Source organism: Rousettus aegyptiacus, unplaced genomic scaffold (genome assembly GCF_014176215.1).
Source record: "Rousettus aegyptiacus isolate mRouAeg1 unplaced genomic scaffold, mRouAeg1.p scaffold_m13_p_12, whole genome shotgun sequence".
Lineage (NCBI taxonomy): Eukaryota > Metazoa > Chordata > Mammalia > Chiroptera > Pteropodidae > Rousettus > Rousettus aegyptiacus.
In genome coordinates this window covers 52,358,513-52,384,034 of record NW_023416287.1, presented here as the reverse complement: position 1 = coordinate 52,384,034, position 25,522 = coordinate 52,358,513, and the positions used below count along the sequence as shown (strand labels likewise).

The following is a 25,522-nucleotide window of genomic DNA, read 5'->3' as shown; positions in this document are numbered from 1 at the left end:
AGGAATGCTAATCCATTTTTTAAAAGGCTATATAAAATCAAAAATAGGAATGCTAATCCATTTTTTTAAAAAGCTATATTAAAAATGAAACCTTTTTTATATAATATTTTATGCTATTTCATATGTATACAATTCTTATTTCAGCAGAGTACCTAAAATATAGTAGAATTCAAAGAAAATTGTTGAGTGGGTCTCCTTAAATTCTTGAAATCAAACACGAATTTGACACTACATTTCAGCAATGTGGGTTAAATAGCAACACGATGAATTATTTCAAGGCTAGAGCAATTAAATACTTTGGAAACCAAGTAACATGCATAAGGCTAGCTATATTTCAGTAACAGTACTTAGAATTAACAAAGGATTCTTGGCCATGTCTTTCCACCACATTATTTTACCTAATAAAGGTCAAATGACTGATCTGCCCACTAATGGAGTTTAGCAAAGAAAGAAGAGGTTAATTAGCTTTAATCCCTCTTCTTACAAAGGCTAAATGTTCTAAGAATTACTGCATCATCTTCCAGATAGTACGCAAGCACAAACAAAACATGAAAACATTATCTCCGGATAATGTTCCAATATTCATCTAATTGAAAGGCCATTATCTTTTGGAGTTACAACTTTTAAACTTCAACTACTGTGCAGGCATATTTATTAATGAGTAAAGTATTATGTACTCAAACTCAAAATATTCCATACATTAATGAGATTTTCATGGTTTTTGTTAGCATTCTTTTTTTTAATATCAAATATTTATTTTTTCCCAGCTTTATTGAAATGGACAATTAGTTGCTTGTATTTACATTGTATAATTCAATGAGTTTTTTTCAATTATAGTTGGCATACAATAATATACCAGTTTCAGTTGTACAGCACAGTGAAAAGAGACCCACATAAATTGCAAAAGCAATAACCCCACTAAATCCAATACCCCTTATCCCTCTTACATATTTATTACATTATTAACCATCTTCCCCATGCTACACTCTACATCTCCACATCTATTCTGCAACTATCTTTTTGTACCTCTTAATCCTTTTGCTTAACTTTTCTCATTTTCCCAACCACCCTCCCATGTAGTAGCCCTTGAAATATTCTCTGTATCTATAAGTTTATTTCCATTTTGTTTTTGTTTTTGTTGTTTGTTCTTTAGATTCCACATATACAAGAAATCATGTGATATTTGTCTTTCTCTATCTGACCTGTTTCATTCAGTGCAATACCCTCTAGGTCCATCAAGGCAATATCTTTTCGCATCCCTTCCTTTAAGTCTGTGTGTCTTTTAATTTGAAGTGAGTCTCTTGTAGGTAGCATATGTAGGGGTCTTCTTTTCTTATGCATTCAGCCACCCTCCTTATTGATTGAAACATTTAATTCTTTTTCATTTGAAGTACCTGTTAATAGATATATAGTTATTACCATTCTTTATTCCTGTTCTTAATACATATTTTTACTTCTTAAAGAAGTCCCTCCAACATTTCCTATAATACTGGCTTGGTGGTGATAAATTCCTTTCGCTCTCTTTTGTCTGGGAAGCTCTTCATCTGTCCTTTCACTCTCAATAATAGCTTTTCTAGATAAAGTATTCTTGGTTGTAGATCCTGGGTTTTCATCACTTTGAATATTTTCTGCCAAGCTCTTCTGTCCTGCATAGTTTCTTTTGAGAAATCAGCTGCCAATCCTATTTGTGCTCCCTTGTAAGTAACTAACTGCTTTTCTCTTGCTGCTTTTAAGAATCTCTCTTTGTATTTAACCTTTGGCATTTTAATATGATGTGTTTTGGTATGGGCCTCTTTGGGTTCTTCTTTCTTGTGACACTCTGAGCTTCCTAGGGTTATATATCTATTTCCTTCATCAGGTTAGGGAAGTTTTGCAACATTATTTCTTCAAATAGCTCTTCAATATCTTGTTTTCCTTCAGGTACTTCTATGACATGAATATTTTTACATTTAATTCTTCCACAGGCTCCTTAATTATTATTATAGTCTTGGCTTCTTTTTTCTTGCCATTCTGATTGAGTATCCTTGGCTTCCCCATCCTCTATGTTAGTTCAATCCTCTTCTTTATCCACTCTGTTTATTACTTCTAATATATTCTCCATCTCAGATTGGCTATTCATTTATAAATGGTTCCCTTTTATAATTTCAACTTCCATTTTTATGTTTTTTCTTCTCTGTTAAAGTTCTCACTGAATTTATCTACACTTCCCAAAAGTTCATTGAGCATCTTTATAACCAGTGTTTTTAGATTGCATGACTCCATTACTCTTGGGCCTCTGTTCTGTTCTCTCCTATGGTTTCTGCTTCTTTGTCTTCACATTTTGGCTGCCTTTCTGTGTCTGTTTCTCTGTATTAAGCAAAGCTCCTAAGTCTCCCATTCTAATTAGCATGGTTTTGTATATAGGTGTCCAGTGCCACAGTCCTGAGAAGGATTCAGCTTCAGGCCAAATTTAGCCCCAGCCTGTGCCCATCTGGGACCACCTGTTAAGATTCAGCAAGCAATCCACAGATTCTATGCTTATACTTGCCTCAAGAAACCACACTAGAAACTGAGGCCAGTGTGCATCTTAAGGCTGCTCAGCAAAGAGCATCAGACTCGCAAAGGACACACCTGAATATGGCTTAGGTGGGGCCTCGATTTGGGGGAGGAGGAGTTTCAGGGAATCTGCTGGATGGAGTAACCTCTGTTATCCAGTTTGATGACATTTCAGCTATGGCAGTGCTGAGTCCACACACTGGGAGTGAGGAGGGCTCAACAGAGGAACAATGGATACCCAGCACTTCTGTCAGGGAGAGATCCTCACCTCTGGCCCTACTCCAATAACTCAGTTCCACCTGTAAGTCCCTAGTGCTCCTGGAGCAGCTGACCTGCTCTGGTGCTCAGAATGAGCAGGTCCATTATGACAAAAGTCCACTCGTGGACATGGCCCCTTTAAGAAGCGTCTGCAGCTGCCACTGCCACAGCTTCTGTCCTGCTCAGCTGCTAGCTCCCTCCTACTTTCTACCATTGCAGGTTGATTAATTATTTCTCTCCCTAGTTGTAGTGCTTCTGTTTGTCTAGATCCCAGGTGACTTTCCTTGCTGTTTGTTCCGTGTTTCTGTCACAACTTTGATTTGGTCGCAAGAGGGATAAACAGATCCTCTATTATTTACGCCATTTTACCTGCTTCCCAGCAATCATTTTATTTTTCCTTATATAATTAAATATTGAAAATATATTCTTAATAAAATTAGGATATAAAATCTCTCTGGTTTAACAGCAGGAGACTGTGCTAGAAATAACATTAGACTGGGAGTTGGGAGACTTGGATTCTAAACTGATCAGTCATTAAATGAACTATATGTGGATTTGTACAAAACTAAGCACCCCCAGTCAGAAAACCAGGGAAATATATACTTCAAAGGCATATTTACTCATGAGGATCAAGTGGAATTGTTTTGGGACTATGCTATATAGATTACAAAATGTTCAAATATAATAATTATCATTCTTCCTTCTGTTTTAGCCCATGTAATGTGACATAGCCTTCTTAAGTAACCAAATGAATAAAACCCATATGTCCTGATACCAAAGGGAAGATGCTAAATTCTTCCATTTCCATTTTTTTCTCTACTATTGTACATCTAACCCACAAGTTTGAGAATAAGGTTAACTGAGGTCACTTCAATGGCTTCCATATAATAAAGTAATTCTAGATCAGTTCTCTGAAACTCAGTGGACGGGAAAAGATTAATGCAAAATGTCCTTTCACTCTGCTAATAAGATGTACAAAAGTTAAAAAGAAAAAAAAAGCCTCTAAGCACTATGGCAATGCCAAAAAAATAGTAAATTATTTCTCAAAGCAGCAAGCAATTTATATCCCTCAAAATGGCTTTGATCAATAGCAACAGTGCTTCCTTCTAGGGTCACTACTGATGACAGAATCAAATATGTGATTCAATATTGTATTTGACAAAAAATGAAAAGTAACTTACCTAATATTAGCTTTATCTAGGTTTCTTGGGGTTCGCTGAGGACATTTTCTGACCTAAATATTCATTATGAAGGCAATTATACACACTAAGTATGATTTCTAAAAAAAAAAAAAAATCTCTTATCAGATAAGTTAAGTTAATGTATTGAAATTGATTAGAGCAGTGCCTAAATCTTATAAGTGCCCAAGAAATTGAGATGCTGATGATTATGACTGATCTGTTAATTATTTTTGTTTTCCTATAGAACCACTGCAGTCCATGTTGATGACAGAATGGAATGGCAAGGATTAATCAATTTTTATATACCATGTCTTATTCATCAAAAGAATTGTATCCCTTCACCTCTGACTCTGAAAAAGTCAAATCTTAACAACAAACGGTGGGAGTATTTTTTTTTTTTTTAACATCAGGGCTGCTGCCTCCAGACCAAATACTCTGTATATATTCCCATATACTGTGATAGCTAACATTGTCCTATCACCACTGATCACTCGGACGTCCAAAAACAGATAAGAACAATAGCCACATCAAAAAAAGACTACCTGTTGTTCTTTGGCAGTTAGACCTTATCACTTCACTAGCAATATCATCTCAGGACAGTAATTTTTTATTTACTGTTAAAAAAAAAAAAAACAGCTACTTTACTCACTTAGTAAATAAGAACAAACCAAAAAATTCCATTAACTGGCATTTTAAATTAAAATATCTTTGGTGCTTTGCCAGATCCATCCCACATATTTGCCCTCAAAGTTTTTCATATCCCCACTCTTTTTCTCTCTGCTCCCTTTATCTTTGCTGATTCCCAACTCCACCGTGACTGTCATGCCTCCCTGATGCCTGGAACAGTGCTTCGTTGCCATGGAAATAATCACTTTAAAAAACAATACACTACAATAAAACAAGTAATAATGAAAGCTTAGGCAGTCTGTAGCATAGCCAGGAAGGGAGGGAAGAGCTAGAAATAGAACTCAGCCTTACTGACACTAACAACTGCTCCTTTGATATAACCGTCAACCCACTAGATTTCTCTTTTCTTTTATCACTTTCACTTTCATATACGTACTCCCAAATGATATTAGGCAGCATGCAAATTTTGAACTTAAAAAATATTCAAATAATGGTGAGACAATAAAGCTTGTTTTATGATTATTTGAGGTCATTAACTGGTGTAGAACCACCATACTCAGGATAACTTAGCTCTTAAAATGTCTTTCTCATACCCCCCAAAATCTAGCTCAAAGTAGTATTGAGAAGATTGGATATTTGTTTTCCACTCTTTTTCAGTGACATTATTGAAATATGTTCATTTGTCACTGGTTCATAACTTAGCAGAAAGTCTCTGTTTTGAGATATGCAGATTACTTGTTGCTGCAAGGAATAATATACTACATTGTTTAAATAAATAAGTGTGTGGGAATTAGCATATGGACCTTTAAAAAGCCACATGGTATCATACAATTAACAGGCTGTTCCAGTAAAAGAAGTCTACATATTCAGGATTCTTTGTATCCAGAGACTTCTAAAACAAGATATATAATAAAAATATGCAAATATACATACACATAATAAAATGGTAAGTAGGTTTATTTTTCACATTTTACTTTTATCACTTAAGTTATGAATAATCCCATATTAATTGTGGAGCAATGTGGAATGGCGTTAGGATAAACATGTTCTCAAATTGGCAATAATGTTGTACTGTTATTCAAATAGTTTCCATAGAGAATATGAATTTTTTTAGGTCTTTAAAGGAAATCATAGTAAAGCACAAAGAAATATATAGAGTATGAACCATGACTTTAAAATCTGCCCCAAGGGTTTAGAAAAGTAATGATGTGGGCTAATGAAGTGTCTTAAGGCTAAGAACTATTTACTCAAAAAATTTTAAGTGCATTTATGCCAGAGATGGACCATGGGGTGATTACAATGATAGCTATGACCTCTCTTCAGGAGCTTATAGTTCAACGGATATGGCAGATTACCAAATATAACTACAGTTCATCATGCTTAATGCTATATTAGCAATATGTAAAAATGAGAGTTACAGTTATCACACATTTTATGTTAGCCATGCCAGGATAAGCCAGTAGACCTACCCAAGGTCGAAGAGCTGGTTAAAAGTCAAAAGAAGTGGTAATGGGAAAATACGGGCAGAAGTCTTCAGAGGTCCTTGTATTAATGAGAAGGATCACATGTGCGTAGCATTTGTTAGAAAATGAAGTAGCAGGCAGGAACCATTTGAGAGACCATTAGAAGATGACTAACTAGGAAACCAACACTGTAAGACCTAGATACTTGAGAATGAAAATAAGCATGCATAAAGTAGCACTATATTTAGAATAGCAGAGATGCCATTTAAAACAAAGGAAATGAGGCAAAGAAAGAAATACAGTGAAGCATCCCAATTGCATAATTGATACAATTAAGGTATAAAATCTGTGGAGCAAGAGTGTTTGGAGTAAAAGAGAAGTGTTGTCTCTGTAATACTCAGAGATAAATAAGAGTAAAGCTACCTAATCTAAATGTCTTATAAATAAAACAAGATTTAAGTTAGAATTGGAAGTATGCTGTTCTTCTTTAACATTTATTGAACACTCACAGTGTTCTAACTGCTCAGATCCTCATTGGAATGGTAATAAAAACTATGGGAATGGATGAAAAAGGTAGAAAGAAGAAATGGTGGAGTATGTTGAGTGAAAAGATAGCTGAAATCAATCAGTTAAAAGATATATTTATTGAGCCTCTATTACAAACATGTCTACAATGCAGTCTGTTAGACTTTTTGGGGACTAAAAAAAAAAACAATTTAATAGCCTAATCAGAAAATAAGAGATATATAAATGAAAATAAACAACAAAAAGGCCATATTTTAAAAAATTTCTTTACTAAAGATAAAAGCAAGGGCATATCACTGACTAGATGATTTTAAAATGTTATTGAAAGTAATTATAATGGAAATTTATTTCGTAAATGGAACTAAGTGTATCTTATTTTAAATTAATTTAATATAATACCATTTATTCTAGAGCAGACTTCTCTGTCCTTGAATAAGCAAAATGTATAAACTTAGCTTTAAAAGTAATAAAAGTTTACAGTAAGAAGGAAACATAGGGAATATATAATTTTTAGAGGATAAAACTGAGTCCTTGATAGGTTAAATTAAGTGTTAAAGATCACAGAGTTATTCAGAGGCAAAAATCTGAACTAGTACCCAGGTCTTTCACTTTCTCAAGCTCCTTCTACCACCTGTCACTCTCACTCTTCTGGGTCAGTTTTTGTGAGGTCTGTTTCTTATCTTGAGATTGCTGATTTATGTCAGATCATAAATACCTCTTAGTACAAGTGCCAAATTCACACAAGTTTTGAATTATCACTTAAAGAAGGCTGGGGAAAGTAGCTTTTTCATTGCTAATGTGATATCTGAAGTTAATAAGAACCTTGATTAAGAAAAATTTGAGAATCTTGCCTGAACAGGTTTCATTATTTCATTATTCCTTCTTATTTTTCTTTACTGTTTTTTCAGCCTTTGCTCACCCCTGAAATGCTACTGACCTGATGATCCTGTTACTAAACTACATGGTCTCACTAGGCAAGTTCATCCTTTCCCATAGTTCCAATCACCATCTATTCACTGAAGACTCCCAGTCCTAGATTACCAGGTCAAAGACTCTCCTGGATTCTAAACCTGCATGCACATCTATCTACATTTCCAAATGGATGCTCCAAGCACACATGTCCAAAATGGAAGCCATTTTCTTTTCCTCAAAACCTCCTTCTTCTCAGTCATTAGCTTCACTGACCCTAATCAGAAACTTCAAGTCATTCTAGAATTCTCTTCTCCATTGCTTACTTTACCTTGTCTTTAGAATTGCTATTTCCATAATACAGAGCCTCATTTCTCTCCTGGAACACTGCAAAGCTCTCTGTGCTTATTTTGATGTTTCCAGCTAGTCTCCATTCCATCCTCCATACAGTTTACCTCGTACATCCTGCTTAGGCACTCAGTCCCTGAAGACAAAGTTCCAATTCCCCAAAACTGGCAAAAGAGACACTTCATTACCTGGTTCTTTTCTTACTTAACCTCCCCAACTTCATCTCTTCTTCACTTTCATCTCTCTATGATGACAGCATTTTAGACAGCTTAGAGTTTCCCCAAAGCATCATGGTTTTTCATGAGAGAAGGTGACAGATTTGGAAATAGGATGAAGGCAACTCATTCCTGTGAGCAGGAGACAACACAGTGAAGACTGCAATATTAGAAACTTTTAAGAAGACAACTGGATATTTCAGAGAAGATAGTGGAGAATGACAGCTGGCTTCTATCACAGGAATGGTGCCTGAATCAGAACCCAGGGATGAAAATGTTTATTAACCCCTGAAATAACTGACATCAGTGAAAATCTTTGGAGAGAACTTTGGATAATTGTGAATTAAATATTACAATATTTTATGTAAAATATTAAAATATTAGAACATTTTATGGCCTAATAAAGTCAATGAATTTATTTGTGAGTCATTCAGCTTAAAACAGATAAAACTGGGTTTTGAACCCTGATGTTCTTAATTTGACAACCCTTTCAGCTCCCTCATAAGAACATCTCTCAAAGTGAATTCCCTGAAACAGCACTTCCAATGATTGCACTCATTATCTGGGGTAAAATAAGTTAAAACAAGGTTTTTATAATGCAGAAATTCTCAAAAATATAATGTGAGATTTCACTATAATACTTACCTTAAACTCCCCTGTTTCAGTGAATTTGAATGGAAGTTATATGTTCCTTGCCACCAAAGATATCTTACTCAATATTTAACACATGTATTTTTAATTACTTCATATAAATATTTCAAAGTATATCTCAAAAACATATCAAAAAAGACACTGAGCCAAAATGAGATATTGCTTCGGCCCATTAGGATGGCTACTATAAAAAGAAAATAAGAAAATAAGCATTGAAGAAGGATGTAGAGAAATTAGAACCCCTGCACGCTATTGGTAGTAATCTAAAATGGTACAACCATTATGGGAAACAGTATGGCAGTCCATCAAGTCCTTCAAAAAATTTGAATAGAACTAACAGATGGGGTAAAGAGGGTCAAATATAGGGTTTAGGGGGAGGGTGAAGTGGGTAAAGGGGATCAAATATATGGTAACTGAAGGAAAATGGACTTCATATGGTAAATACACAATAGAATATACAGATGTCAAATGATAATGTACACCTGAAAGTTATATAATTGTATTAACCAATGCTACCCCAATAAACTTAATTAAAAATTAACAAAAATAATCTAGAAAATTTAAACAAATCTAAAATAAAAGATATTTGTCCATCCATAAAAAAATAAAAATAAATAAAAATAAAAATAGAACTACCATATGCTTAAGCAATTTCATGTCTGGATATATACTCAAAAGAACTGAAAATAGGGTTTTGGAGAGATATTTGTATGTCTATGTTCATGTCTACATAATTCACAATAGCAAAAAGGTGAAAGCAAACAGTGTCTATCAACAGATGAATGAATAAACAAAATGTGGCAAATGCATACAATGGAGTATTATTTCACCTTAAAAGGAAGGAAATTTTGGTTCTGGTCAAGCTTGGTAAAAGCAGGCTTCACTTTTCCCACAACCTTATTAAAATTACAACTAAATTATAAAGCAAATGTCTTGGAGAACCCCCTGAAGTCTAGCTGATCATAACACATACATCTGAGGATATAAGGAAAAAGCCACATCAAGATTGGTAAGAAGGGTGGAGAATGAAGTAGACTGGTCCTACACCCATGTGTGGCAGTTGAGCACTGAGAAGGAGAGCACAGGTGTATAAACCTCCCTGAAGGAATAAGGGGCCCTAGCTCACACACGGGCTTGCCAGCCCAGAATTCCAATCCTGGGAAGAAGAGTTCCCACACAATCTGACTGTTAAAATCAGTGGGGATTCTGGCCATCTGGGTGAGAAGGAAAGAATGCGAAAACCCAGACTTCCCTCTTAAAGAGCCTACACACATAGTTGCTCACTTGCAGACACTCATCCTGGGCTCCAGCAGAGGATCAGCAGCTCAGGGGACACAAGAGACATACGGGGAGGGACTGAGTTATGTGGCACCTCCATTGCTCCTTTGTCCAGTTTCTCCAAGACAGTCTGCAGATAAGCACCACCTTGCCTATGTTGACCCCTCCCCAACACAGCCAATTCTGAAGTTTCATTGGCTCAGTGAGATGGCTGCTTCAGCCCATGTGTCCCTGAGACCCCGCCCCAATTGACCCACAAATTGCCAGCAATGGGTCATTGCGAGGCAGTCAGCCCCACCCTGCACCTTCCCCGGGCTGTGCATTCATGGTCAGGCAACAGCCCTCAGCTCATACTGCCAGCACACACCCCATACATTACAGGGGAGACTTTTAATGGTGGGACACTGGTGCTAGCCTAAATTGGAGTATCTTGGGGTCTGTAAGAGCAAGGCGGATGGCAGCTGGTGTCGCTATGATCCATAACTTTTGAAGCAGCCAATGGGCTCAGCATGGACAGCAATGTGCATTGACCTGATTAAACTGGCTCACTCCACTGCACTAGCCAGGTGAAATCTGCATACTTAACCCAGGTGACTCCCTGGGTCCCCACTTACCCAATTCTCACACCAACCAAAGGCTCATACAGTTGTAGAGAAGTACAGGTAACTAGTAGAGAGCCTCAGGCATTGAGATGCATTGCTCTTCTTGCCTACTCGTCCCAGTGTCAGTACTGGGAATAACTGACCTTGGCTCACAGTGTGGTCTTTCTCACTTGCCTCCAGATCAGCATCCCATGGGGCGAATCCCATTCAGTGTAATCAGCCTCCAAACAGCAGCTCATACCCTGTGGGCATGGCCAATCCCCACAGCCAGTCAGCCCAAGGGTCATTCCCATCTACTGATGTGCTAACTGCAATCAAGGCTTAGCTGCAATAAAAGAACATGCACAACCCATTCAAGACACATGCCCAGAGCCCCAGCACAGGTGATCAGAGAGACTGCACTACTGGGCCACACGGGACACCTACTACATAAGGACACCTGGCCAAGGCTGGGAGACAATACGAATCGTCCTAATACATAGAAATGAACACAGAGAGGCAACTAAAATGAGAAAACAAAGAAACATGTCATAAATGGAGGAAGCTCTAGGAAAAAAAAAAAGTAAACTAAATGAAAGAAAGGCAAGCAACTTACCAGAGCGAGTTCAAAACACTGGTTATAAGGCTGCTCAATGAACTTAGAGGAGAATAGGTGCTCTCAGTTAAAACTTCAACAAAGAGATAGTAGCATAAAAAAAAGGACATAGAAATCATAAAAAGAACCAATTAGAAATGAAGGATACAATAACTGAAATGAAGAATATATTAGAAGAAATCAACAGTGGATTAGATGAAGCAAAGAATCAAATCAGAGAGTTGGAAGAGAAGGTAGCAGAAAACGCCCAATCAACAGCAACAAGAAAATAGAATTTAAAAAAATGAGGAAAGTTAAAGAGATTTCTGGTACGACATCAAGTGTTCCAACATTCACATCATAGAGGTACTAAAAGAGACAGAGCAAGGGATTGAGAACCTATTTGAAGAAATAATGACAGAAAACTTCCCTAACCTGGTGAAGGAAAAAGGCATACAAATCCAGGAAGTGCAAGGAGTCTCTAAATAGGAGAAACCCAAACACGCCCATACCAAGACACATCATAATTAAAATGCTGAAGATTAATGACAAAGAGAAAATCCTAAAAACAGCTATAGAAAGGCAGTTAGTTACTTATAACAGTACTCCCATAAGAATGTCAGCTCATTTCTCAACAGAAACTTTGAGGCCAGAAGGGATTGGCACAAAATATTTAATGATAAAAAACAAGAACTTATAACCAAGAACACTCTACCCAGAAAGGCTATCATTTAAAATTGAGGAGGAGCTAAAGAGCTTCCCAGACAGGAAAAATCCAAAGGAATTTAACACCAATAAGCCAGTATTACAAGAAATGTTAAAGAGACTTTTTTAAAAAGGAGAAAAAAACATAAATATGAATAATAAAATGGCAATAAATACGTACCTATCAAAAATCACTTTGAATGTAAATGGATTAAATGCTGCAATAAGAAGACACAGGAGAGTTAAATGGATAGAAAAATAAAACCCATACATATACTGTCTACAAGAGACCTACTTTAAATTGAAAGGCACACACAGACTGAGTGTGAAGGGATGGAAATACGAATGGAAATTTTAAAAAAGATGGAATAGCAATACTTATACCAGACAAAATAGACTTTACAACATAAGCTTTAAGAGACAGAGGACATTACATAATGATAAACGGTTCAACAAGAGGACATAACTCTAGTAAACATATATGCACCCAACATATATAAAGGAGCTCCTACATATATAAAGCAAATACCGACTGACATAAAGGGAGAGAACAGTAATACACTCATAGTTAAAGACTTCAACATCCCATTGGCACCAATGGACAGATCTTTCAGACAGAAAACCAATAAGGAAACAGCAGCCTTAAATGACACACTAGACCAGATGGATTTAATTGATATTTTAATGTGTCATGCCAAAGCAGCAGAATATACATTTTTCTGAAGTGTGCATCTAACATTTTCCAAGATAGATCATGTTAGGCCACAAAACAAGTCTCAATAAATTAAAGAAAACTGAAATCATATCAAGCATCTACTCTGACTATAATTCTATAAAATTAGAAATCAGTTTCAAGAAAAAACTGAATACACAAACATATAGAGGCTAAAAAACATACTACTAAACACTGTATGGGTTAACAATGAGATGAAGAAAGAAATCAAAAGATACCTAGAGACAAATGAAAAGAAAAACACAACGACCTAGAATCTATGGGACACAGTGAAAGCAGTCCTAAGAAAAAAATTCATAGCAATACAGGCCTACCTAAAGAAAGAAGAAAAATCTCAAATAAACAATCTAACCTTACACTTAAAGAAACTAGAAAAAGAACAACAAAGCCCAAAGTGAGTAGAAGAAGGAAAATAATAAATATTAGAGCAGAAATAAATGAAATGTAGTCTAAAAAGACAATACAAAAGATCAATAAAACCAAAATCTGGTTTTTAAAAAGATAAACAAAATTGACAAAACTTTAACCAGACTCTCTAAGAAAATAAAGAAAATCATAAATGAAAGAGAATAACTAACTCCAAAGAAATGCAAAGAATTATAACAAAATACTATGAGCAATTATATGCCATCAAATTGGACAATATGTAAGAAATGGATACATTCCTAGAAACATACACTCTCCCAAGACTGAGTCAAGAAGAAACAAAATCTGAACCAACTGATTACCACCAACAAAATTGGATCGGTTATCAAAAAATTCCCCCAAAACAAGTCTTAGACCAGGTGGCTTCACAGGTGAATTTTATCAAACGTTCAAAGAATTAATATCTATTCTTCTCAAACAATTTCAAAAAAATTCAAGAGGAGGGAAGGCTCCAAGGCCACCTTTACCCTGATTCCAAAACCAGACAAAGACATTACAAAAAAATAAATAAATTATAGGCCAATATCCCTGATAAACATAAATGCAAAAATCTTCAACAAAATATTAGCAAACCACATTCAGCAATACATTAAAAAGATCATCCACCATGATCAACTTGGACTTATCCCTGGGATGAAAGATTGGTTTGATATCCTCAAATCAATTAACTTGATACACCACATAAAGAAAATGAGAAAAACATATGATCATATCAATAGATGCAGAAAAGTGTTTGACAAAACCCAACATGCATTTATAATAAAAACTCTCAGCAACGTGGGAATAGAAGGAACGTGGGAAGACCGCAACATAATAAAGGCCAAAAATAACAAACCCACAGCTAATATCATACTCAATGGAAAAAAACTAAAAGCCTTTTCCTTAAGATCAAGAACAAGACAAGGATGTTCACTTTCACCAGTTTTATTCGACATAGATTGGAGGTCCTAGTTACAGAAATCAGACAAGAAAAAGAAATAAAGGTATCCAGATTGGAAAGGAAGAAGTAAAACTGTCACTATTCGCAGATGACATGGTACTATATAGAAAGAACCATAAAGATTCCACACACATAAAAACCTGTTAGAACTGATCGATGAATTAAGTAAAGTAGCATGATACAAAATTAATATTCAGAAGTCAGTGGCATTTTTTATACACTGATGATGAACTATCAGATAGAGAAATTAAGAAAACAATCCTATTTACAATGGCAAAAACAATAAAATCCCTAGGAATTAAATTAACCAAGTTGGTAAAAGACCTCTTCTAAGAAAATTATAAGTCATTGGAAAAAGAAATTGAAGAAGATACAAATAAATGGAAGCATATACCATGTTCATGGGTAGGAAGAATTAGCATCATTAAAATGGCCATACTACCTAAAGCAATCTATAGATTCAGTGTACTCCCTATTAAAATACCAATGGCATTTTTGAGAGAACTAGAACAAACCATCCAAAAATTTATATGGAACCATAAAAGATCCCAAATAGCCACGGCTATCTTGAGAAAGAAGAACAAAGTTGGAGGTATCACGCTACTTGATATCAAACTACACTACAAAGCTATAGTAATTCAAACAGCATAGTACATAGAAACATAGATCAATGGAACAGAATAGAGAGCCCAGAAGTAAATTCATTCTTATATGGTCACTTAATCTAAGACAAAGGAAGCATTAATATGCAATGTGGTGATAGTAGTCTCTTCAACAAATGGTGCTGGGAAAACTGGACAGACACATGCCAAAAAATAAAACTGCACCACTTTCTTATACCATATACAAGAATAAATTCAAATGGATCACTTAATTGTAAGACCAGAAACCATAAAACTCCTAGAAGAAAACATAGGCAGTAAACTCTCTGATATTGCTATTAGTAATTTTTTTCTAATATATCTCTTCAGATAAGGGAAACAAAAGGAAAAATAAACAAGTGAAACTACATCAAACTAAAAAGTTTTGCACTGCAAAGGAAACCATCAACAAAATAAAAAGACAGCCTACTGAATGAGAGAAGATATCTGCCTATGATACATCTGACAAGGGGTTAATATCCATAATTTATAAAGGAGTCACAACTCAACAACAATAACAACAACAACAAAAAACAAACAAGCCAGTTAAAAAATGGGCAGAAGACCTGAATAGGTATTTCTCCAAAGAGGACATACTAATGGCCAATAGACATATGAAAAGATCCTCAAGGTCATTAATTATCAGAAAAATTAAAACCACAATGAGATATCACCCCAGACCTCACAGAATGGCTATCATCAACAAATTAAAAAACAATTGTTGGCAAGGATGTGGAGAGAAGAGAACCCCACTCTTGGTAGGATTGCAGACTGGTACAGCCACTATGGAAAACAGTTTGGAGGTTCCTCCAAAAATTAAAAATAGAACTACCTTTTGACCCAACAATTGCAATTCTGAGTATTTTTCTAAAGAAAACCAAAACTCTAGTTCATAAAGATCTGTGCACCCCTATGTTCATGACAGTACTATTCACAGTAGCCAAGACATGAAAGAAACCTAAGGACTCATCAGTAGATGATTGGATAAAGACATTATGGTTCATATATACAACAGACTATTACTAAGCCATAGAAGAGTGAAATCTTACCATTTGCAACAACATGCATGGACCTAGAAGGTATTATATTGAGTAGAAGGTATTATATTGAGTGAAATAAGTCAGAGAAAGATAAATACTATATGATTTCACTTATATTCAGAATCTAAGGAACAAAGGAAACGAATAAACTGAATGAAGACAGACTCACAGATACTGGAGAGTAGACCGGTGGTTGCCAGTGGAGAGGGATGTGGAGAGTTGGGTGAAGTGGGTGGGGAATAAAGACATACAAATTAGTAGTCGGAGATGTGGAGTGCAGCATGAGGTGAGATCAATATTATTATAATGGTTGTGTATAGTCTCAGATGGGTGATAGAGTAATTGGGGTATTACTTCATAAATTACATACATGTCCAGCCATTGTGCTGTATATGTGAAACCAATATTAAAAAAAAAAAAAAAAAAAAAAAAAACCTACACTGAGCTAGCATTTTTTTCCATATAAGACACTCGAAAATTCTGAAGGTTTGATAACACGTTCATTTATCGAGATCAGGGGTCCCCAACCCCCAGGCCACAGACCAGTATGTGTCTGTGGCCTGTTAGGAGCCAAGATTCACAGCAGGATGGGCAGGTGAGTGAGAGAAGCTCAGTGTATTTGCAGCTGCTCCCCAGCACTAGCATTACCATCTCAGCTCCACCTCAGATCACTAGGCATTAAATTCTCATAGGAGCACCGGTTCCTGGTGCCAAAAAGGTTAGGGACCACTGGTCTAGATAGTAGAGAAACTGACACTCATATATTGCTAGTAGGAATGTATATTGGTAAAGATCTATGAAAGGCAACTTAGTAGTAATTATCAAATTACAAATTCATGTAATTTGTTGGAGCTTTTTTATCTCAATAAACTTATTGCACAATTCAAAAAAAAGGTAAAAGAAAAAAGGAAAGTAAATTTTGCTATGAGATGGACAACCTTGCGGACTTTATGCTAAGTGAAATAAGCCAGTCACAACAGAACAAATACTGTATAATTACACTTATATAAGGTATCCAGAGTAGTCATTTCATAGAAACATCAAATAAAATGGTAGTTATCAGAGGCTTGGGGGAGGGAGAAATGAGGAGTTGTTTAATTGGTAATGTTTCACAAGATGAAAAATTCCTGGGGATTGGTTGCACAACAATTGAATGTACTTAACACTATTGAACTGTAAATATACCTTAAAATGGTTAAGAGGACAAATTTTATTGTTTCATTTATCATTATTAAAAATTTTAAAGAACAACTAAATAGTGACAGCAAAAACAGATTAACAGGTTTTCTGTGGTTGGTTGAATTAAATGATTGTGGTATTTTCTTGCTTTCATGTATTACTACAATAAGATATTTATCTTTTATGATCAAAATGGAAGCTATTAAAATAATCAAGTCCAGACCATCTAATATATACCAATTGAATGTATATCTTCTGTATGCCTTCAGATCAACTGAATTATTATATAAATATTCTATGTGTCATGAGTCTGCAGGTACCACACAATGAATCTATTAAGACACATATCAATTACTATAATCTGTAATTAATAATGGATAATTTAAATACTACTGGTCAATGGTCTTCATATTAAATCTAGAAGTCTATTTCTTTCATGTTTGTAAGATATTCCTTTAAAGTTAATAAATTTAATTCTACTGAACTATTTGAACACCTCTACACATAAGGTACCGTGTTAGTTACTACAATGGTTATAGGGGTAAATCAGGTAGTTTCTGATTTTGAAGAATATGTTATAGTGAATTATATTATTTTTAAAAAATATTTTTAAAGTGCATTCCATTTCTTATAGATGAAATATTTACCCATACCATGTTGGCCAGTGAACAGTGAGAACAAGTGGTGTATGCTGCCCTTTTTAAATAATTAATCAAATATCTTTACAGCAATATTGGTTTCACAGAAAAATTGAGGGGAAGATACAAATATTTCCCACTTATCCTCCTCCCATACATATGCACAGCCACCCCTATTATCAACATGCCCCATCAGAGTGATCCATTTGTTATAATTGCTGAACCTACACTGATACATCATTAATACCCAAAGCCCATAGTTTATATTAGTGTTCAGTCTTGATAGATGTATACATCTGGGTTTTGACAAATGTATAATATGTATATACCATTATGGTATCATACAGAATAATTTCACTGCCCTAAAAATCCCCTGCACTCTACCACCTATTCATCTCTCCCTCCCTTCTCACCCCTGGCAACCACTAATCCTTTTTCCTATATCCAGAACCATACCATTTACCAGATATTCCATAATTGGAATCATTTACCAGATATTATATAATTAGAATAACTTCTCTCACTTAGTAGTATACATTTAAGTATCTTCCATGTTTTTCATGATTGATAGCGCATTTTCTTAAGCACCAAATAATATTAAATTGCCTAGATGTACAACAATTAATTTATCCATTTACCTACTGAAGGAAATCTTGATTACTTCCAATGTTTGGCTATTATAAGTAAATCTGCTATTAACATCCATATGCGGGTGTACATGCTCCTTCTGAGCAAATCTTAAAGACCTCTCTCATGGTTCCTCCATGTTTTCTTTTTTTCTCTGACTGGTATTTGGAAGTGCTCTACACTGGGCCAGCTCCCTTAACCTGCAGATGCCCTGGAAGATAGAAGCTGAGTGCAAGACTATAATTAGTCCAAAATGGACATTTACCATAGCAACATTGTTTGCTTCAGCAACTTAATATAGCCTATCTCAATAAGGTGATAGCTTATTTGTCTATGCCACAAAACGAAATACTTCCTTGGGAAGATTGCTCCTCCTGTAATTATTTTCTGAAATAGAGACACCTGTTTTTCAACAGTACTGCGCAGGAGACTTCTGTAACTAGGGAAATTGAATTAAGTTATGTTCCTTACCCTTCTACATTCAAGAAAAATGACAGAGTCCAGTTGCTGAGGATATGTTTTTTTCTTCATCACTTTGCCTATGGCTAATTTGAACCAGAGTGGGCTTTCTTACACATCTAGGGTCTCAATTCCTCGCTTAGTTAGGAGCCTTATTAACCTATTACACTAATCACTAAAGTTAAGTCATTGGTTATTTTGTTTGTTTGTTTGCATCTTTGAATGCTGAGTGATGTTGGCCCCAATGAATAGCAGGCTGCCACCTATTTTCAATGACTTTGATGACACTATTTAATGGAGACACCTTTAGTTTGAAGGTAATTGAAGAAACAACCACATGGCCCATAGTGGCACCTTTGAATAATGAAATGGCTTGCAACTTAAATGAGCTGGTCCTTCCCAGAGTAGCAACCTTCAGATCTGCTCATTAGAAATTTTGGCTTTTATGGTGGCTCATGGTCAAGGTCTATTCCCTTTCTTAAAGTATGCTCCCAGAAACAGATGTTCTAAGGCAGAACAGTCATCTCCCTGGGACCAAACGACTTGCTCAATTTCACCAGACAGTAGTTTACTGAAATAGAGAAGCAGTCCGGCCCTGATCTCATCACTTCTATGTATTGCTTTGATACCAGTCCCTCTTTATCTAATCTAAAAATAAATTTTAAAAATGTTTGTATTGAAAAGGGGATTAAGGCAGTTGGTTTTATTATTGTTACTGATCTATTGTTATTTGTATGTTTGTTTGGGGTTAGAAACTTTTAAGGGAAAAAATTTAACTACTAGTCCAAGAGAGAGTAATGAGTGGATTTATCCTTTTTGGTAAATGTGGGTAAACAAAAATGGAGCCTATTCCCTCTAAACAAAAAATGGAGACTGTTCCTTTTTATGACAGTCAAATGTCATACAAAAATGAGACCTGGTACTAGCAATTGCCATAAGCAACCCAGATAGGCAGCCCAAAACCCATTTACAGACAAGTGATAAGGAGCACAATCTGAGATTCATTGACAAAAACCTCCTACTTTATGCATCAGTATGGTGTATTAGTAAAAGATCTGGTCACACCCCAGTGGGCCTATCCCCCTTTCATTTGGAAGACGTATGAGTCTTCCACTTACTGCTTGACAGGATCCTTAAAATCAGAGAGAGTGAGAATATATCAGAATTTCCTCACAAAAGGTTAACAAGGAAATAGGGATCCTCAATAGAGACCATTTACTAAAGTATTATTTATTCTGAGATGAGAGTCAAGCTTCAGGTGCTCCAGGAAGCAAAGGAATTTGGCCTACACTGAAAAATGCCTTACTGAGGACAACTAATAAAAGAGAATACCTGATGTTGGACGATCGGCCTGCTTAAATTTTAAAGGCTAATATAAAATAGGAAATTGTATAACATACTGATTTCTTTGTAATAATTTCATAGTCTAAGATAATCTTACTCAGGTCCAGGGGTTTAAATATCATCTTTATGTTTTATAATTCTCACATTTATTTCTCCAGTCCAAATCTCATTTTGGAGATGCAGGCTTACATTTCTAAACATCTACTTGGCATCTTAGGTGTCCCAAAGATATTTTAATCTTAGAATGACTCCAGTGATGAAAAACACTGGAGTTCTGACCTCCATGTGTTCCCAACTCCAAGCTTCTCCCTCTCAGAGTATGGCACCAGTGAGCAACTGTGCCAATCAGACATACATGTCTCCCTATTTCTTCCCTCTGCCCTCATACCTGATCAGTTATAAGTTATGTCTACTCAATCCCCAAAATGGATAAGGAATTGATTTACTTTCCTATATGCCCTCTGCTAACACCTTGAACCAGATTTTCATCAACTTTTAATACTTAGAGCAGACCCCAAAATGACTGCCAAATTCCTATAGCTGGGGTTTCCTTGAAGTAACAGAAATAATCTTAAACATAAATTACATTTATCATTTGCATACTTAAATATTTTTCTTGATCACCCTTTGCACTTAAAATAAAATCCTAACTCCTTACTACGGCCTTTGAAAACTGTATACCTAGACCCCTTGCTCTACAGACCTGCACTCTTTTATCTTATTTCATGCCCCTCTCTCATAGACTTCTGTCATAGCAGTCTTCTCCTCCCATTTCTGAACATAACAATCTCTTTTCCATCCAGAGGCCTTTTCACACATTTGCACATGCCAGCAATGTACTCTACCTCTAATTTTTCATGTGATTGATTCTTCCTCAACGTTTAGATCCCATCTCAAATGCTATTTCCTTAAAAAGGCGTTCCTTGACCAATCTGTTTAAACTGGCACACCCCTCCCATTATTCTTTGTTCTTACTTATCTAAGTAAACAATTTGTTTACTTTGCATGAAATTTTACTTATATTTTTGTTTATATTTGTCTGGTTGTTTTTACTGCCTCTCTTGCTAACTTTAGAAGGATAAGCACAATGTTTTACTCACTCTTGATTCTCTATCCTTGAGTAAAACAAATACATAGAAGGTATGCAATATTTATTGAATAAATAAATACAAAAATAGCTATATAGCTGAATATGATGTAACAAGAAAGTTTCTACACAAGCAAAGAAAATCACACAAAGAAGAACGCCACGCAGTAAGGTGTACTGTGAGCCCCATGAGCCTCAAAAAGTATTCATTTACTAGATGACATGGATTTTGCTAAATACATTGTTGAAATTTTAATAAGTATCAATTATCAAATGTTGATTGTTCTTTTATCAGGAGGAAACAAGAAGCTATTGAAGGTCTGAGATAAGAGTTTAAAAATTAATTTATTTTTTTCTCTATTCACTATTTCATGAGCATTTTGAAAAGAATCAACTTCAGTATAAGTATGACAACATCTAAATAATAAAGCAACAACATAGAGAGATGCACTTGTAAATGGAAAAATTGTCTTGGAGAAGAATTTGAAGACAAAAAAATCCCCCAAATGGAAAGCCCCCAAATCTCTGGCTTCAACTGCTTTTTGAAATAATTAGTTTAATTATTTTAATTCATGAAAATGTAGCTCCTAAATGAAAACTTTATTTTTATTGTTAAAATATCCTTTCTTTGTTATACAAATCCCTCCCCAGTAAGTGAGATAATTTTAAACATGTGGGAACAAATCTATTTTTAGAAATCAAGATGTTAATCATCAGAGAAATTAATAAGATTCTGATGCCAATAGCAACATTCTAAGATTTCTTTTCTCTTAAAGGATTTCATAAATTGCTTTGCGGGGGTTTCAGTTCTGGCCTGTTGACAATAAAGAGCATTCAGTTCTAGCAAGAGCTACACATGAGGAATATCTTCATTATGCTTCATTATACTTAAATAAGCCAGGAGTTATCAGTAGAAATAAAATCTTCCTCAGAATCGTTGGAGAATAGTATTAAATAGTGTCAAAGAAAAGAAGGAAGAGTCTTATTTACTTACAGAGAAATTCCAATGTTAATTTTCCAGTTTCCGATTTTCAGTCTTTCATTTGAGTTTTATGTATAATTTTGAAGTGTTCCAACACAAAACACATGTAAAAGAAATAGTATGTTGCATTCCTTACCTAAGCTCACATTTTTCCCTATCGGCACATAAAATAAAAAGGAAGAAACAATAAAAGTCCAAATGAGCACTAAATTTTATTTAATCTTATTTTTTTTTCTTTTTATATTGCTGTTACTGTCTCTAAAACTTAGGGAGGCAAGTATTAGAGTCTCCTGGGTAAAAAAAAAAATCAAAACAAACCTTTAAATCAAGTAGTAAATTAAAATTAAGATTTAGTCTCATTTATAAAATTATTATTTCTAACGTCCATCTCAGTGAGAGAACTCAGTGCATTACCTCTAGTCAGAAATCTGATGACTTCTTAACATATAGTAAATCTACCAGGCAGAGAGTGGGTACTTTATAAATATTTACCATTAATTAAAGAGTAGGGATGGAGACAGATGCAGGGAAGATGAAAAAGACAAATTATTCTGGTAAATATAGATAAATACAAGATATATTTTGAGGGCTGCATGGCATTTTTACCACCTATTGACTTTTTTAATTCTGTAAGAGTTTATAACAGAAATTGCTTAAGTCAATACCCATTGAGAAAACTACTAATTTGTAGGAGAGAGAGGACACTCTACACTCTACATCCTCTCATGAAATGGACATTATAGCACTTGTAGCCAATAGCCCAACTAAAACTGAATGTGTAAACTGAAAGTAACATAATGTTTCTAAATCCCAGAATAAAGGCAAATTGCAGATCACTTACACTCTAACCCTAGACCGCTGGAAGAGTGAGAGAAGCTATCTGAGGGAGACTCAGGATCTATTTTACCTAAGAAACATGGATCCTGTGCAACAGACATAGAGGAGCATTCCTGAGTTTGACTGAGATTTAGTAACAGAAATTCCCACTCCATACGTTTCAGGCAAGGCGAGAGTGTGTAATTAGTTGTAAACATGTAAAAGATGCTGAATTAGTCTCTTCTAAATGATTTTTGTCTCTATTACTTGGTAAGAGGAAATACAAATTTAACACTAGATTCTAAATATGAAGAAAAAAAGTAAAGGAAGAGAGCAAACTGATGAAGCTTCTATGTATAAAGTTTATGAAGAAACAAAAATGATGCATCTAAAGTTTCATTATTCTTATTTGGTGAAAGAGGAAGGCCACCAGGAAACCCACCATGGAATTCCATCACCACCCCAAGGGCAGGGATAGAAGTCTGTAGAATAAGACTTCATGATTGAAGTTAGAGTTCCTCCAAAATAGCAAAATTAAGTGAGTTTTGGTTATTCTCAGTAGTTATATTCTTCTGCTACTCTGAAGTCCAAAAGATAGTAAGAAAACACTTTTACCAGGAATGAAAGAACGAGGTGATTTTCCATATAGCAAACCAGATAAACAGTACCATTGGTATTAGACGTCTCTGAGAGAAAGCTAAACATTTTCACCTTTCTTGTACATTCTTGCTGGTTCATTTCAGAAGGTAGGAACTCATGCTGGGGGCTTGTGGTGGCCAAAAGTGGTCCAATGAGAACAATACAGAAAAATCTCCTACATTTTTCTTGCCATGTAAGTCAGAAGGAGGAGTGTCTCTGTATAGGTGAAGAGGGCCAATCTTGCAGATGGCAACATTTCAATTTTCTATTACTGCATAATATTCCATATATATGTATTATATCTTCTTTATCCATTTGTCCATCTAGGACAAATGGACATCTAGGTTTCTTCCAATCTCAGCTATTACTAGTAATGCTGCAATGAATATAGGGATGTATATATATTTTATAATTAGTGTATTTGAGTTCTTTGAATAAATACCCCAAAGTGGAATTGCTAGACCATACGGCAGCTTTATTTTTTACTTATTTATTTATTTTTTTGATAAGGCAACTCTTGGTTGACCGCACAGATTGCAAGGACCTTGTCAGCTTATAATTCCTTTTTTGTTTTTTTTTTTTTTATGCCTACACCACCTGGTCTTCCTAGATGGTCTCCCATCTAAGTACTAACTAGGTCTGACCCTGCTTAGCTTCTGAGATCAGATGGGATTGGGCTTATTCAGGGTAGCATGGCCATAGACCTATTTTTAATTTTTTGAGGACTCTCCATTCTGTCTTCCATAGTGGTTGCACTAATTCATGATACCACCAACAGTGCTTGAGGGTTCCCTATTCTCCACATCCTTGCCAGTTATTTGTTGATTTATTGATGATAGCCATTTTGACAGGTGAGGTGATATCTCATTGTGGTTTTAATTTGCAGTACCCTGATGATTAATAATGTTGAGCATCTTTTCTTATGTCTGTTGGCCATCTGTATATCCTCTTGTGAGAAATGTATATTTAGGTCCTCTGTCCATTATTAAATGGGATTTTTTTTTTGTTTGGTGTTATGTTGCATAAGTTCTTTGTATATTTTGAATATTAAACCTTTATTGAATGTACCATTTGAGAATATCATCTACAATTCAGTAGGTTATCTTTTTGTTTTGTTAATGGTTTAAGAAAGACCATTTTAAATTACTAAAGTCTACATTATGTTTTAAAATTTTGATTAGTTCTATGTACTTAGGAACCACACTTACCTCAGAGAACTCCTGGAATCTATGTTCGCCTTCTTTGACAGGTTAACATTTACTTGAAATTATTAATATTCATTTGTATATTGTAAGAAAATATGTTAAAGTCCTCAAATATTTTTCTCAAATATGTTAATTGTTTTGATTACACTTGCAGGTATAGCAATAACAAGTGTATATATAAGGCCTACAGTTTTTAGTGAGGTAAAACTGTCACAAATCTGGAATTATTAGAGCCAAAATTAGTACATTTCAACCATTAATACATTTCTAGTTAATAAAATTTAGGATATATTAGGATAAAGTGGTAATTTTGTAGCTCAATCTTCCCATAATTTAGGATCCAGTACTATTTTAAATTTAATCAGCTAGAGGTAAAGATTTTCTTAATTTGATTTTTTTCTAGGACATATTTATCTTCTATTAAGCAGAGTTTATCAGTGAATAAAGCTCTTTTACAGATTATTCATCCATATTACTCTAATTTAGTTTGTGCTTTTAAGATTTAATAACTTCTTAAAACATAAATTCTAAAAAGAGAATGGAACATATGGCATGATATTAGTTATGGTGTATGTATTCAAGTGGGTGTATATATATATATGCACATATATAATATATACATATATATGTGTGTATATATATATTAGAAATATCAGTGTATAGCTAAAATTAACTTAAAGTTAACAAGTATTTATAAATTCTTACTATGTGGTCAGAATCATGGGGCATATAAAATCATACTGGGAGATAGGCATACTCATGTGAAGCAAACGAAGGGAAAAAAATCATATGTTTATGCATTGTAAACATATTGAAATGTTAAAAACAAGACATAAGCTCAAAATGAAGTTGCTTGTGCTAAGTGCTATATCACCAAACTAAGACAACTTAATTA

At 34.9% G+C, this 25,522-nt stretch overlaps 1 protein-coding gene and 1 pseudogene across 12 annotated transcripts in view; both read right to left on the bottom strand.

Moving 5' to 3' along the window:
* The window catches only part of DLGAP1 (DLG associated protein 1), a 782,830-nt gene that overhangs the window by 703,789 nt on the left and 53,519 nt on the right, over positions 1 to 25,522 (bottom strand). The window lies entirely within an intron of this gene.
* LOC118610418 lies at positions 24,008 to 24,126 on the bottom strand (annotated as a pseudogene).